Below are 14,082 nucleotides of genomic sequence, written 5' to 3' on the forward strand. Positions count from 1 at the left end.
TTAGAAGACTTTCAGCTTGAGCAGTCTCCTGTCCGCTACTGTCTACCCTCTCATTTTCACTTGGACCTTCCCTCTCCCCTCCCTTTCCCCCGGCGGTGCGGAGGGACAAGCCCTTTCTGTCAGTGGATCAGGAGGGGGACGAGAGGGTCGGCGAACGACGGGAACAGGAATTCCCGAAGGCGGAGGTGAAAAGTAGTCACCCCCTGCTGTGAGACGTCCAGCGGCAGGATCGGACTGCTCAAGCCGATCGGAGGCAGCTGTAGCTATTCGCCTTTCAGTTTTATATCTTTTTATGCAATTAATAACATCTCTCCAAGATTTCATTAATTTTTTTGCTGATTTATCATCATCGATTACTAGATCCCACAAACAATCTCCATAAAAACGCCACTCGTCTACTTCAAACATACTTTCAGGGTCTTTAAAAAACCCTTTCGCTTTCCCTAACGCAATTAACCCAGCCAGGTCTTTTAATTGGCTTACTCCCCGCTCTTCTAAAAAGCATTTTAAAATATCGAAGGCTACCTCTACTTCCATTGCGCGCTTCTCTTGACCCTCTTAATTATCCGGTCGTTTGCAGCCTTTTCCCACGGGTAGCCTTCTATCGAACGGCGAACCCCTTTTAATCATCCTGGGTTCAAGCACGGATCAGGCACGCCGCGACAGCGTCTACTGATCTTCTGCTCCCTGGTCGCTGCTACCAGTGCTTCTCTGATCTCGCTGTCCGGTGGAAAACAGGGATGGGGGGTCCCTGTTCGGGCGCCACTTGCGACGAGCAAGGGAAGGCAGGCAGTCGACTCAATGTGAGTGATAAGGCCAGCTTCAACTTTATTGTAAAACCCTACACGTATTTATACACTAAGTTCTACCTTATGCATACTTGTCTCACAATCATTGGCTTAGCTCTAAAAATTACATTATCATATTCCTCCTACTTTCGGTTACTGCTACGTGGTCCGGGTTCCATCCTGTTTTCCCTATACTATACTTTCTCAAAGTTGCTTATCTGCACAGAGCAAGGTCAGCATGACTTTCTTTTCTCCCTTCTCAGCATGACTCAGAATTTTCCCACCACGGCCTAGTCTGGCTAACTTTCTCCAACAGACATTAGGAGAAATTTCTTTACTGAAAGAGTGGTCAGGCCTTGGAACAGGCTGCCCAGGGAAGTGGTGGAGTCACCGACCCTGGAAGTATTTAAAAGACGTGTAGATGAGGCGCTTAGGGACATGGTGTAGTGGGTATGGTGGTGTTGGGTTGACGGTTGGACACGATGATCTTAGAGGTCTTTTCCAACCTTAATGATTCTATGATTCTATGATTCTGACAACGAGGACACAGCTGAGCAGGACCTTTAATTTGGCCCTTTGTTCCTCGTCTTGCTCTGGGGCAATCTTTTTTAATATGACCTTCCTGGCCACATACAAAACACTTAGTCGCCGCTCGAGCCACTGTTAGTTGTTGAGCCAACGCCGCTGCTAATATCTCCGCTTTAAACTGTTCTGACCCCACATTTTGACAAGCTCTGATCAAATCAGTTAAAGTCTTTGCCTGATTCCGAACGGGGTCTATGGCTTTTCTACAATCAGAATTAGCATTCTCAATTGCAAGCTGAAAAAGCAACAACTCGGCGGCTTCAGGAGACTCTATCTGACGTTGTATAGCAGTTTGTAATCGATCTAAAAATTGCACATAGGGTTCTTGCGCCCCTTGCCGGATCGTAGCAAATGATGATTCCGGCTTGCCAGAATCCGGCACTCGCCTTAATGCTTTCATAGCCAAATCAGCCGCCTGTGTAAGCAGTTCACGGAGTAAGGTGGCTTGTGCAGCAGGTGACGCCCAATTCCCTTCACCTAACATTTCATCTCACCCATAGGGTAGTTGCAAATTGTCCAAATTGTCCATTACCTTTGCAATAACAAGTTCACGATACTCAAAAAACCACACAGAATACTGCACCGCTGACAAAACAAGGCGTAATACAGACTTCCAATCTAAAGGAGTCATCGTATAAGATTCCCCTATTGCTTGCAGTAAGTTTATAGTAAATGAAGCCTGTAACCCGTACTCCTTTATCGATTTGCGCACCTCCTTAATCACCTCATATGGTAAATGAGCATACTCTGGCGCTCTGCCAGGTCGATAAATTACAGGCATTGCCTAGAGAAGCGTTATATCCCCCTTTTTTAATGCCTCTGTACGACACTCATCAAAGGACAGCCTTGGCGCTACCGTACCTAAAGGCTGATATGTGGGGGGGGTGCGCGGATCCCTGCAGCGGTTCTCCTCGAGGGGGGGAGGCGCAAATGGTGGTGGTTTCATGACGGACAACCGAGAAAGTGTCTTTTGTCTCTGTCGCTGTAAAATTTCATCCGCCGTTGGCGCGGATGCAACCATTGCTTTAACTGGCGAGAGTGGAGGGTATAAATCAGGCTCTCGTTCGGGGTCTATCGAGCCCGTGTCAAAGGGATCGTCTGGCTCCGAATCATCCTTCAGAGGCGGGGACTCCGCCTGAGGCATTACAGTTTCATCAGGAGCCAACAGTTCAAATGAATCTTCCCCATCTTTTGATTCTCCCCCCGGTATTGCTGGATCAGTCACATTTTGCAACACCTGTTCGGCAGGGCATAACTTTTGCAGAGCCGTATACACAACTCGCCAGGTAATCAATATTCCCTCTGGAACTTCTAGTTGCAAAATCTGTTTAGTCTGTAATTCCTCACCCACTTTTTGCCATTGCTTTAAATCATAACACCCAGCCGTTCCTACAGAAGGGAACCAAGGGCAGTGATCCCGGACCCACGCAAGGAGTCTCACCAATTGTATTGGAGCGACCTTAAAACCTTGTTCCTTTAAAATACGTTGAAATATTTCAAGTTGAAGCTTCTGTGACTGAGATGCCGACTGCCCCATGACCAATGTATAAAGTTCGTATAACTTCCCCGCGGCTGCTCACCTGAATCGTCCTGCGACCGGTGATGAATCGAGCTTGATATGTTGATCCTCCGTTTATCCTCCGTCCAGCTCAACAGGGGTACACCACCGGATATTTCTATTTCCTTTCTTCAAGACCTTCTTTCTTCAGGTCGTCGTCTTTTTTTTTTTTCAATCGTGCCCCACGTTGGGCGCCATTTGTGGTGTATGATTGCACGGACTCTCACATAAGCATGCACAGAATCATTTATTGTTACAATACAGGAGAATATATCCTTTACCATAACGGGGAGGTCCCGCTGTCTCCCCCAATCATCACCCAATTCGTATCCCTTATTAACTAAGAAAAACAGTCTCTCTTCCTTTTGGCAAAGATCCACACGACTGCTCTCAGATCCGCTTATTCTCACGGTTAACCAGTTACATAATTCTCTTGATGTTTTTCAGTTTCCTTACAGAGGAGACAACTAAGCCAGGTGTTCAGGTCTTATCTCAGGCGTATGTGCGCGTCTGCTAGTTCTCAGCGCACAGGCCGAATTCCTGTCTTATCTTGGCCGAAACTCCCAACTCCACAATTCTTCTCCACATCTAGTTACTTTGTAAGTGAAAAAAAAACTGCTTTTCATTACTTATTTATGCTATAGTCTTGAGACAGCACAGAGGATCATGAGAAATTTGTCATATTTGAAACTCAATTTCCAATTAAGAGAAAGCTGTAGGCAGAAACAGTCGCTTTATTTTTCTTCTATGGTAACAGTCTGATGAAACATTCAGATAATGTTTCCAAGATGTGGTGGGCTAACCTTGGCTGGCCACCAAGTACTCACCAAGCTGCTCTCTCACGCCCCCCCTTCAACAGGACAGAGGGAGAAAATAAGATGAAAAAAAATCATGGGTTGAGATAAAGGCAGTTTATTAAAGAAAAGCAAAGGCCATGCGTGGAAGCAAAGCAAAACCATAGGAGACCTATTCTTTACTTCCCATCAGCAGACAATGTCTAGCCACTTCCTGGGAAGCAGGGCCTCAGTACGCGTAGCGGTTGCTTCAGAAGACAAACGCCTTAATAACGAATGCCCCCCCTCCTCCTCATTTCTCTTAGCTTTTATTGCTGAGCACGACGTCATATGGTATGGAATATCCCTTTGGTCACTTTGGGTCAGCTGTCCTGGCTCTGTCCCCTCCCAACCTCTTACCCACCCCCAGCCTACTGGCCTTTGGGGGTGGGGGGTTTGGAGAGACAGCCTCCATGCTGTGGGAGCACTGCTCAGCAGTAGCCAACACATTGGTGCGTTATCAACACCCTTCTAGCTACAACTACAAAGCACAGCACTATGAGGGCTGCTATGGGGAAAGTTAACTCCATCCCAGCCAGACCCAATACATGAAGTTAAATATCTGAAGTTAAAAATATATCTTTAAGAAATATGAATTCTTGTTTAGAAAATATCAACTAAAGATCAGATATTCTAACTGGTATCTTGGCTAAGGGTATAAAAACAGATTTTTCCTTGCCTTGATTTTATAATTAATTACATATACAGGATTATTACACCCTCAGTGGAAACAGCAATTATTTACAAAAAGCTCAGATCACAGAGGAAAATGGCAAATGTCTCCCCTGAGAAGCAAAATTCTTCTGTAGTGTTGCAAGTACAGGCTTGCAACACTTTTTGAGTTTGTACTCAACAACTTTTTTGCCTCAGTTTTCACTGGAAATTCCTCTTCCCACATCTCTCGAGTTCCTGAATCTCAAGGCAGGAATTGGGGGAATGAAGTCGCACCCATCATAGGAGAAGATCAGGTTCGAGACCACCTGAGGAACCGGAACATACAGAAATCCTTGGGACCCAATGAGATGCATCCCAGGGTCCTGAGGGAACTGGCAGATGCAGTTGCCAAGCCACTCTCCACCATATTTGAAAAGTCATGGCAGTCAGGCGAAGTCCCCAGTGACTGGAGAAAAGGAAACATCACATCCATTTTTAAAAAGGGTAAAAAGGAGGACCCTGGGAACTACTGACCAGTCAGCCTCACCTCCGTGCCCGGTAAGATAATGGAGCAGATCCTCCTGGAAGTTATGCTGAAGCCATATGGAAGTCAGGGAGGTGATGAGAGACAGCCAACATGGCTTCACCAAGGGCAAATCATGCCTGACTGATCTAGTGGCCTTCTACGATGGAGTGATTGTGTTGGTGGAAAAGGGAAGAGCTACAGAAGTCATCTACCTGGACTTCTGTAAGGCCTTTGATACAGATCCCCACAACATTCTTACCTCTAAATTGGAGAGAGATGGATTTCATGGATGGACTGTTAGATGGATAAGGAATTGGCTGGATGGCCTCATCCAAAGAGTTGCAATCAACGACTCAATGTCCAAATGGAGATCTATTATTCAGGCACCTGCCTAAATAACTTTGGCTAATGAAACTATGTTACTTTTGGTTCCAAAAGCTGGATCATGTCCCCTAAGTGCTTCTTGTTCAATGGTATATCCCAGAGAATAAAAAACTCTGAGCTATACTATTTCCTACTAGATTATTGTACACTATAGATTCAAAGCAATGTTTGTAACTTTGGTTTAACTGGAGCTTTGGTCAGTCATAAGTCCTGTTCTCCCTGAAGAGAAGTTAAGTGAAAAGGTCCTTATCCATAAAAGGCTATTGCATGATCAGATCTGCTAGCACACCTGTTCATACAATAGCTCCTGAACCTGGTTTAGTCAAAATTATCTGGCTTAGAAAAGGATATTTTAAGTATTTAAAATATTTTACATAGTTATGACAGGCTAGGAAACACTTAATTGATCTTTTTCCCATGATACAGCAAGGCATGTGTGCAAATCTAATAGAAACAAATACTTTAAAGAATAGAGAGGTTAAATCCTTTCAAATGAGATCATGCTGTCTCAGTTAACTAAGAAATACATCGCTTCTCCCGATTCATTAAAAGGAATGACACTGCCAAACTTGACCTTTTGAGTGGTTACTGCCATTCATATCGACAGATTGTGTAAATTAAATACTCTGTTTAAGTACTCCAAATACTATTAGATAGTTTTCTTCCTTATTCTTCCAGTGTTGTACAAAACATCAAAGACGACAAAATTTCTGTTGCAAAGCAAGCTAGAGGAATGGGAAGAGGACGAGAAGAACATGCCAGGGGAATGCCTCTTCACAAAATCAGCTTTCATTTACAAATCAAAATCTTTTCTGACACTATGGGAAAAAAAACTCTTTGCAATTTTAGACAAAAGACAACAATACACAGCTTGTGTCTTAATCTGCAGAGATTTCAATATCTGTATTCATTTTTAAGAGATGCAGAAGCATCAGTAGGCTTTTTCCTGCAGATGATAAACAGCATTGCAATGAGTTTAGTTTTTCAAAGGGAAGTTCAACTTTTCAAAAGTTTTTTAAAAAGTATTATGAGAGTTAAAAAGATGCACAACCTAGGAGAATGTAGAAAATAACTGTACAATCACAGAAATGTACAAGTATTGCTGTAAGTACTAATAACTACAGCTACTTCATTCATTTCATTTCAGCAGGTACACGGTGCGCTGGGTGAAGAACTGGCTGAAGGGCAGGGCTCAAAGGGTTGTAGTGAATGGGGCTACATCTGGCTGGCGACCGGTCACCAGCGGTGTTCCGCAGGGCTCAATTCGAGGGCCAGTCCCGTTCAATATATTTATCAATGATCTGGATGCAGGAGCTGAATGCACCATTAGCAAGTTTGCTGATGATACCAAACTGGGAGGTGCTGTTGACTCTCATGAGGGGAGATAGATTGGAGCATTGGGCAATGATTAATGGCATGAAATTTAACTAGTCCAAATGCCGGATTCTGCACCTGGGACGGAGTAACGCTGGACACAAGTATAGATTGGGAGAGGAGTGGCTGGAGAGCAGCCCTGCAGAAAGGGATCTGGGGGTGCTGGTCGACAGCAGGCTCAACAGGAGTCAGCAGTGTGCCCTGGCAGCCAAGAGGGCAAACCGCATCCTGGGGTGCACCAAACACAGCATAACCAGCCGGTCAAAAGAGGTGATGATCCCGCTGTATTCAGCGTTCGTGCGGCCTCGCCTTGAGTACTGTGTGCAGTTCTGGGCCCCACGATTTAAGAAGGATGTGAAGGGACTCGAATGTGTCCAGAGGAGGGCAACCAAGCTGGTGGAAGGGCTGGAAGGCATGTCCTATGAGGGGTGGCTGAGGACTCTGGGTTTGTCTAGTTTGGAGAAAAGGAGGCTGAGGGGCGACCTCATTGCTCTCTCCAGCTTCCTGAGGAGGGGAAGTGGAGAGGGAGGTGCTGAGCTCTTCTCCCTGGGATCCAGAGACAGGACACGGGGGAATGGTTCAAAGCTGCATCAGGGGAGGTTCAGACTTGACATTAGGAAGCATCTCTTTACCGAGAGGGTAGTGAAACACTGGAACAGAACTCTGGAACTTCCTGGAGAGTTGGTCGACGCCCCAAGCCTGTCAGTGTTTTAAGAGGCATTTGGACAATGCCCTTAATACCATGCTTTAACTTTTGGTCAGCCCTGAAGTGGTCAGGCAGTTGGACTAGATGATCGTTATAGGTCCCTTCCAACTGAACTATTCTATTCTGTTCTGTTCTGTTCTGTTCTATTCTATTCTATTCTTACAGCCTCTGGCTTTTAGAAATACTGCAGCAGAACATTTTACATAATTCCTGTTATACTTTAAATTTAGTTTAAGAATCTTGAAAGAACAGTCAACAAGTTCTCTCTTACAAACCGCTGTAGCTCTTTTAATGCTGTAGCAGATGTATACTGCACTATAATCCATCTATATGCTTTATGTACAGGACGGGATTATTCTTGACTAGTAGTCAGGATTACTCTTCATTTGGGGGGTTCTGTATGCCTCAGTGCCTCCTGCAGTGCAGCTACAGCTCCATCTCAGTCTTCTCACAATCCAAGGACTATGGTGCTGATGGCTCAAAAACATGGGAGGAACCATGGTGTGAAATGCACGATTATCACATTGCAAAGAACTAATTTAGTTCTAACTCAGTATAAATAATTATTCTTTCTCCCTATATTGGGTTTGCATGACAAGGTTTTGGTAGTGGGGGGACTACAGGGGTGGCTTCTGTGAGAAGCTGCTAGAAGCTTCCCCTATGTCTGATAGAGCCAATGCCAGCCAGCTCCAAGACGGACCCACCGCTGGCCAAAGCTGAGCCCATCAGCGACGGTGGTGGCGCCTCTGGGATAACATATTTAAGAAGGGGAAAAAGTTGCTGCGCAACGGCAACTGCAGCCGGAGAGAGGAGTGAGAATATGTGAGAGAAACAACTCTGCAGACACCAAGGTCAGGGAAGAAGGAGGGGGAGGAGGTGCTCCAGGCGCCGGAGCAGAGATTCCCCTGCAGCCCGTGGTGAAGACCATGGTGAGGCAGGCTGTCCTCCTGCAGCCCATGGAGGTTAATGGAGGAGTACATATCCACCTGCAGCCTGTGGAGGACCCCACACTGGAACAGGTGGATGTGCCCAAAGGAGGCTGTGACCCCATGGGAAGCCCACACTGGGGCAGGCTCCTGGCAGGACCTGTGACCCCGTGGAGAGAGGAGCAAATTACCTGTGTTCACAGCTATCAACTGGGGTCATTCTCACCTTTTGAACATGAGCCATCAATGTGCCCTTGCCGCAAAGAAGGCTAATGGTATCCTGGGCTGCATTAGGCAAAGTATTGCTAGCAGGTCAAGGGAGGTGATCCTTCCTCTCTACTCAGCGCTGGTGAGGCCACACCTGGAGTCCTGTGGCCAGTTCCTGGGCTCCCCAGTACAAGAGAGACATGGACATGCTGGAGAGAGTCCAACGAAGGACCACTAAGGTGATGAAGGGACTGGAGCATCTCTCCTATAAGGAAAGGCTGAGAGAGCTGGGACTGTTCAGCCTGGAGACAAGAAGGCTCAGGGGGGATCTCATCAGTGTGTATAAATACCTGAAGGGGGGTGCAAAGAAGACAGAGCCAGGCTCTTTTTAGTGGTGCCCAGTGACAGGACAAGAGGCAATGGGCACAAACTGAAACATAGGAGGTTCCGCCTGAACATCAGGAAACCCTATTTTACTGTGAGGGTGACTGAGCACTGGCACAGGTTGCCCAGAGAAGTTGTGGAGTCTCCCTCCTTGGAGATATTCAAAAGCCATCTGGACGTGGTCCTGGGCAGCCTGCTCTAGGTGGCCCTTCTTGAGCAGGGGGGGTTGGACCAGATGACCTCCAGAGGCCCCTTACAACCTCAACCATTCTATGATTCTATATGCTTGTAGGGGACAAATGCAAGAATATTTAGGAATGTTCTGGTTTCAGCTGGGATGGAGTTGATTTTCTTCCTATTAACTGGTATAGTGCTGTGTTTTGGATGTAGTATGAGAATAATGTTGATAACACACTGATGTTTCAGTTGTTGCTAAGTAATGTTTACTCTAGTCAAGGACTTTTCATCTTCCCGTGCCCTGCCAGGTGCGCAGGGGGCTGGGAGGGAGCGTGGCCAGGACGGCTGGCCCAGCTGGCCAATGGGCTATTCCATACCATATGACGTCATGCTCAGCATATAAGGCTGGGCAAAGAAGAAGAAGGGGGGGGACGTTCGGAGTGATGGCGTTTGTCTTCCCAAGTCACCGTTACGCGTGATGGAGCCCTGCTGTCCTGGAGATGGCTGAACACCTGCCTGCCGATGGGAAGGAGTGAATGAATTCCTTGTTTTGCTTTGCTTGTGGGCGCGGCTTTTGCTTTCCCTATTAAACTGTCTTTATCTCAACCCACGAGTTCTCTCACTTTTACCCTTCCGATTCTCTCCCCCATCCCAGCCGGGGGGGGGTGAGCGAGCGGCTGCGTGGTGCTCAGTGGCCAGCTGGGGTTAAACCATGACAAGGAAACATGAGCCTTTACTAAACGCTACTGGGTGAAGGAGAGGGAACATGCATATGATAAGCAAGTAACGTTTCTGACATATTAAAGGTATTAAATTTCTATTTGAGTAGCCTTTCAATAAAATGTTATACTAAAATTCCTTCAATATGCATGGATGTGTTCTATACAATTCTTCGGGAAGGACTGTATAGGTTGCATTTGTAAGGTTTGCATTTCCCTGATCAAGAAATCTTCACATTAAAGAGGCTAAGTATTCTAAGGTCAGAGATTGCCCTGCTTCATATCTAGTATTCCACTCCTATGGCTTTTTTGAATTCAGAATTTTGCAGTTCTAAGATGTCATAATAAACCCTACTATTACCAAAGTTCTCTCAGGTATAAAGCAAATCTACAGAATACTCATCTTGCTTTCCTGTCCAAACAGTGACATTGTACCTCACTCTTATTTTTTATCAAAAAAAAATTAAAAAAAAGAAAAAAGAAGTTAAACTGATACGTTGTTATCTTAATTTAAGCATATGAGACAGAAAGACATGGCATTAATAAGCTTCTAAATATAGTCAGGACTGTGATATCTTAATTTTAGTAATGTAATTACATACCAAAAAATTAATCTCCTTTAGATTTCAAACTTAAGCAACCAAAATTTATGAACTACCAGAATTAAAGTTTTATATGTCCTTGCCCTCCACTCTCATTGTTACCATAATGACTTCAACTTACTGGGAAAAAGCAACTGCTGGATGAAAATACTACTCCAAAAATTGGAGTGAAGGAGTGAACTTGAGCCTGGAAAAGGGGGGAGGGAAGGAAAGGTGTTGTTTTAATGTTTGTCTTCTTGTTTCTCTCTACCCGATCTATTTTAATTGGCAATAAATTAATTTTCCTCAAGTCAAGTCTGCTTTGCCTGCAACAGTAATTGGTAAGCAATCTCCCTGCCTTTATCTCAACCCATGAGCTTTCTCATCCTATTTTCTCCCCCTGTCCCACTGAGGAGGGGGAGTGTCGTGGTTTAACCTGGCAGGCAGCCAAACACCACACAGCTGCTCGCTCACTCCCCCCCACACCCAGTGGGACGGGGAGAGAATTGGAAGGGTAAGAGTGAGAAAACTCGTGGGTTGAGATAAAGACAGTTTAATAGAACAGAAAAGGAAGGGAAAATAATAATGATGATGATGATGATGATGATGATGATGATGATGATGGTGGAATATACAAAATGAGTGTACCCACTGAGCAATGCCCAAAAAACAGTGATCGCTACTTCCTGGACCACACCTACCATTCATATACTGAGCATGACGTCACATGGTGTGGAATACCCCATTGGCCAGCTGGGCCAGCTGTCCCGGCTATGCTCCCTCTCAGCCTCTGAAGAGTCCTTGACTAGCAGGGTACTTAGCAGCAACTGAAAACATCAGTGTGTTATCAACATTCTCCTCATACTAAATCCAAAACACAGCACTAGGAAGAAATTTAACTCTATCCCAGCCGAAACCAGGACAGGGAGTGAGTGAGCAGCTGGGTGAGCACTTGGCTGTTTGCCAAGGCGAACCCACCATAATTACCTAGAACGTAATTTTAAAATAGCCTTTTGGAATTTTAAGGTGTAATATAAATGAATAGTGTCCACTTCTGCATGTCAAAATGATTAAAAAACTAAAGGAACTAAGGATCTTAAGGAATAAACAGAAAGAAAAAAATTTCAATGCAATTGGGATAAGTATGCTATATTTAATAACTAATATGCGCCTTTATAATAAGACTACTAAAAATAAACCCCCTCAAATTTACATATCTGACTGTTGTAATAACTAACAGAGCTCAGATATTGACTGTCGCACTAATGCTGCTCTTACAGGGAAAGTTAGAGACTGAGAAAGTGTATTGCATATCTGTGCCATTTCTTTTAACATCCTCCAAACATAGCCTGCAATAAAGACCATTTAATTAAAATGAATTCTTTGCAAATACAATCTCTATCTAAAAAAAGATGCAATGATTTATAGAATAGTTAGGTTTTAGGACAAAACAAGAGCAAATGTGGGTTTTGTGAAAATCAGATAATTCTAAAAATGAAATCACCAAATGATTTAAAATAATGTCAGTGTCCCAGGGGAAAAAAGCAATGCTAACATGGAAAAAGAAACTTATTTCGAAAATCCTTATTTCCATCAACTGAAGCATTATTTTAAATATAGCTATAGAGTGTATTCAGGGAATTATATCTTTCCTCTCTCTCTTAAAAACAGTATTGCTACTGACTTCAATACAGACTAGTTTTAACTTGACAATGGTCCTTTAAAAACAGAAACACTTTGAAACTTTTTTTTTTTAAGTATTTCAGAATGAATGCAATAAAAGACTAAGTTATAGAGAAATGAAGCAGGTAAAATGCTTTGTACTTAAAAAAAATGTTAAAAGCAAGAAATATAAAATGCTTTAAGAGTCCCTGCTGTTTAAGATTTTTACAAGCCCTAGAACTAGTTAAAATGATATTTAACTGTTCTTTTACTTCTACTGGCTATGAAAATCTTAACTTCAATAATCACAGTAATTTTTTTTTTTTCTGGATTAATCATATGCAATATAGTGACTGAATAGACTAAGAAGTGACAAATCTTTAAAAATGTTTTGTTGAGCAAACAGGAACTTGTAGTTATAATTGGTCAAATAACCTGGTTTTCTTGTGTCTTACAGTATATCCTTAATTAGCATCACCATAAACTGAAATGTACAATGAAAATAAAATTATCACCTTTATTAAAAATATTACTTAGTACAGTATTTCTAATGCATGTTTCTAGCAACTGCACAGAATCGCTGAGGTTGGAAGGGACCTCTGGAGGTCATCTTGTCCAACTGCCCTGCTCAAGCAGGGCCACCTAGAGCTGGTTGCCCAGGACCATGTTCAGATGGCTTTTGAATATCTCCAAGGAGGGAGACTCCACAACGTCCCTGGGCAACCTGTTCCAGTGCTCGGTCATCCATATAGTTTAATAAAATCATAACAACACAATACTAAATCTTGCTATTGAATTTGGAAAGGTGTATAATTTTGTAGTTGTAGTCACAGATTGTATGAATGGGAACTATGCTATTGCACACAAATGCATGTGCACTGGAGTAAAACCCCTGAACAAAGCAGCCATGAGAATTATAAGAGGAAGCTTGTGAAAGGGATCCTAAAATAATGATTATATGTTCAAGACCTAAATTCTAGTTAGGGATTAACAATAAAAAACTGTCATTAGATTCTCAAAACTGAGATTTTTAAAAGTTATTAAAGTCAGTAAATTGGAAAATTTATTGTAAAATTTCAATTATTCAATAGAAACAAAATGTTAAAACCAGTGTTGACATACAATTTTATTTTAGTCATCTAATACAAAACCCCTTAGACAGGGTTTTAAATTTCCAGCTAATATGTTATTTTTCTTCAGGGAATGTGCCAGAATTCCGATTAACAAACTAATCCTGCTATAATTCAGGGAGTAGACTTACCTGAAACAAGGCTTAAATTATTTGCCCTCCCCAAATTCCTCAATATGTGAGAATGAGTTAAATAACAAAGTACTGTTTATTTTCGAAAAAAAAATCAGATTTTCATACAGTCCCATTGCAATTCAATTAAACATTGAACTAATTGATATATAACACACTATCAAATATACACAAATAAAGAAAACAATTCTTCTTATATTCACTATTATTTTCAAACTGTCAAAATGGCATACAATTTATTTTGAATCAATTTTGAAAAGAATTTGAAGAAAACAGGCCATGCAGCATAAGTGTTAAATTTTCTATCTTTACCTTTACTGTGTTTTCCAGGGTGTCAGCTAGTTGTCCATCCCAGCGATAAGGTTATGGTTGGGAAAAATGAAGTGACAGTGTCAAGGAATCCTTTTGCATCCACTAGTTTTTCCATTAGGTTCTGGTAGAATATCTGTGTTGATCCAAACAGGTCATCTCAGATGCAGCTTCACATGTTCAAGGAGCTCCAAAGAAGGCTGTACAGCTTCTAGACTGTATCAATACGCAGTTGATATGACACATTACTCTGAGAACAGGAAATATATAGTGCATATATAATAGATGGATATGCAAATGAAACTGTAAGCCAGAGAAGATTTGGGCAAATGCTGAGGACCCTTTCTACCATAAGCTGACTATAACTGCTGGTGTAAGCCTCATGTCTCCCTGCTGCCCAATACGAACTGCTTCATGGAAATGGAGAGTTCTGGGCTAACTTTTCTCA

At 43.1% G+C, this 14,082-nt stretch overlaps 1 long non-coding RNA gene and 1 pseudogene across 1 annotated transcript in view; both read right to left on the reverse strand.

Annotated features, from left to right (window-relative positions):
- Window positions 1-14,082, reverse strand: part of LOC142074860 (uncharacterized) — a 602,395-nt gene that overhangs the window by 310,166 nt on the left and 278,147 nt on the right. The gene's annotated exons all lie outside the window — the stretch shown is intronic.
- On the reverse strand, window positions 10,106-14,018 carry LOC142074992 (protein FAM151B-like; annotated as a pseudogene).

Source organism: Calonectris borealis, chromosome W (genome assembly GCF_964195595.1).
Source record: "Calonectris borealis chromosome W, bCalBor7.hap1.2, whole genome shotgun sequence".
NCBI classification, from domain to species: Eukaryota; Metazoa; Chordata; class Aves; order Procellariiformes; family Procellariidae; genus Calonectris; species Calonectris borealis.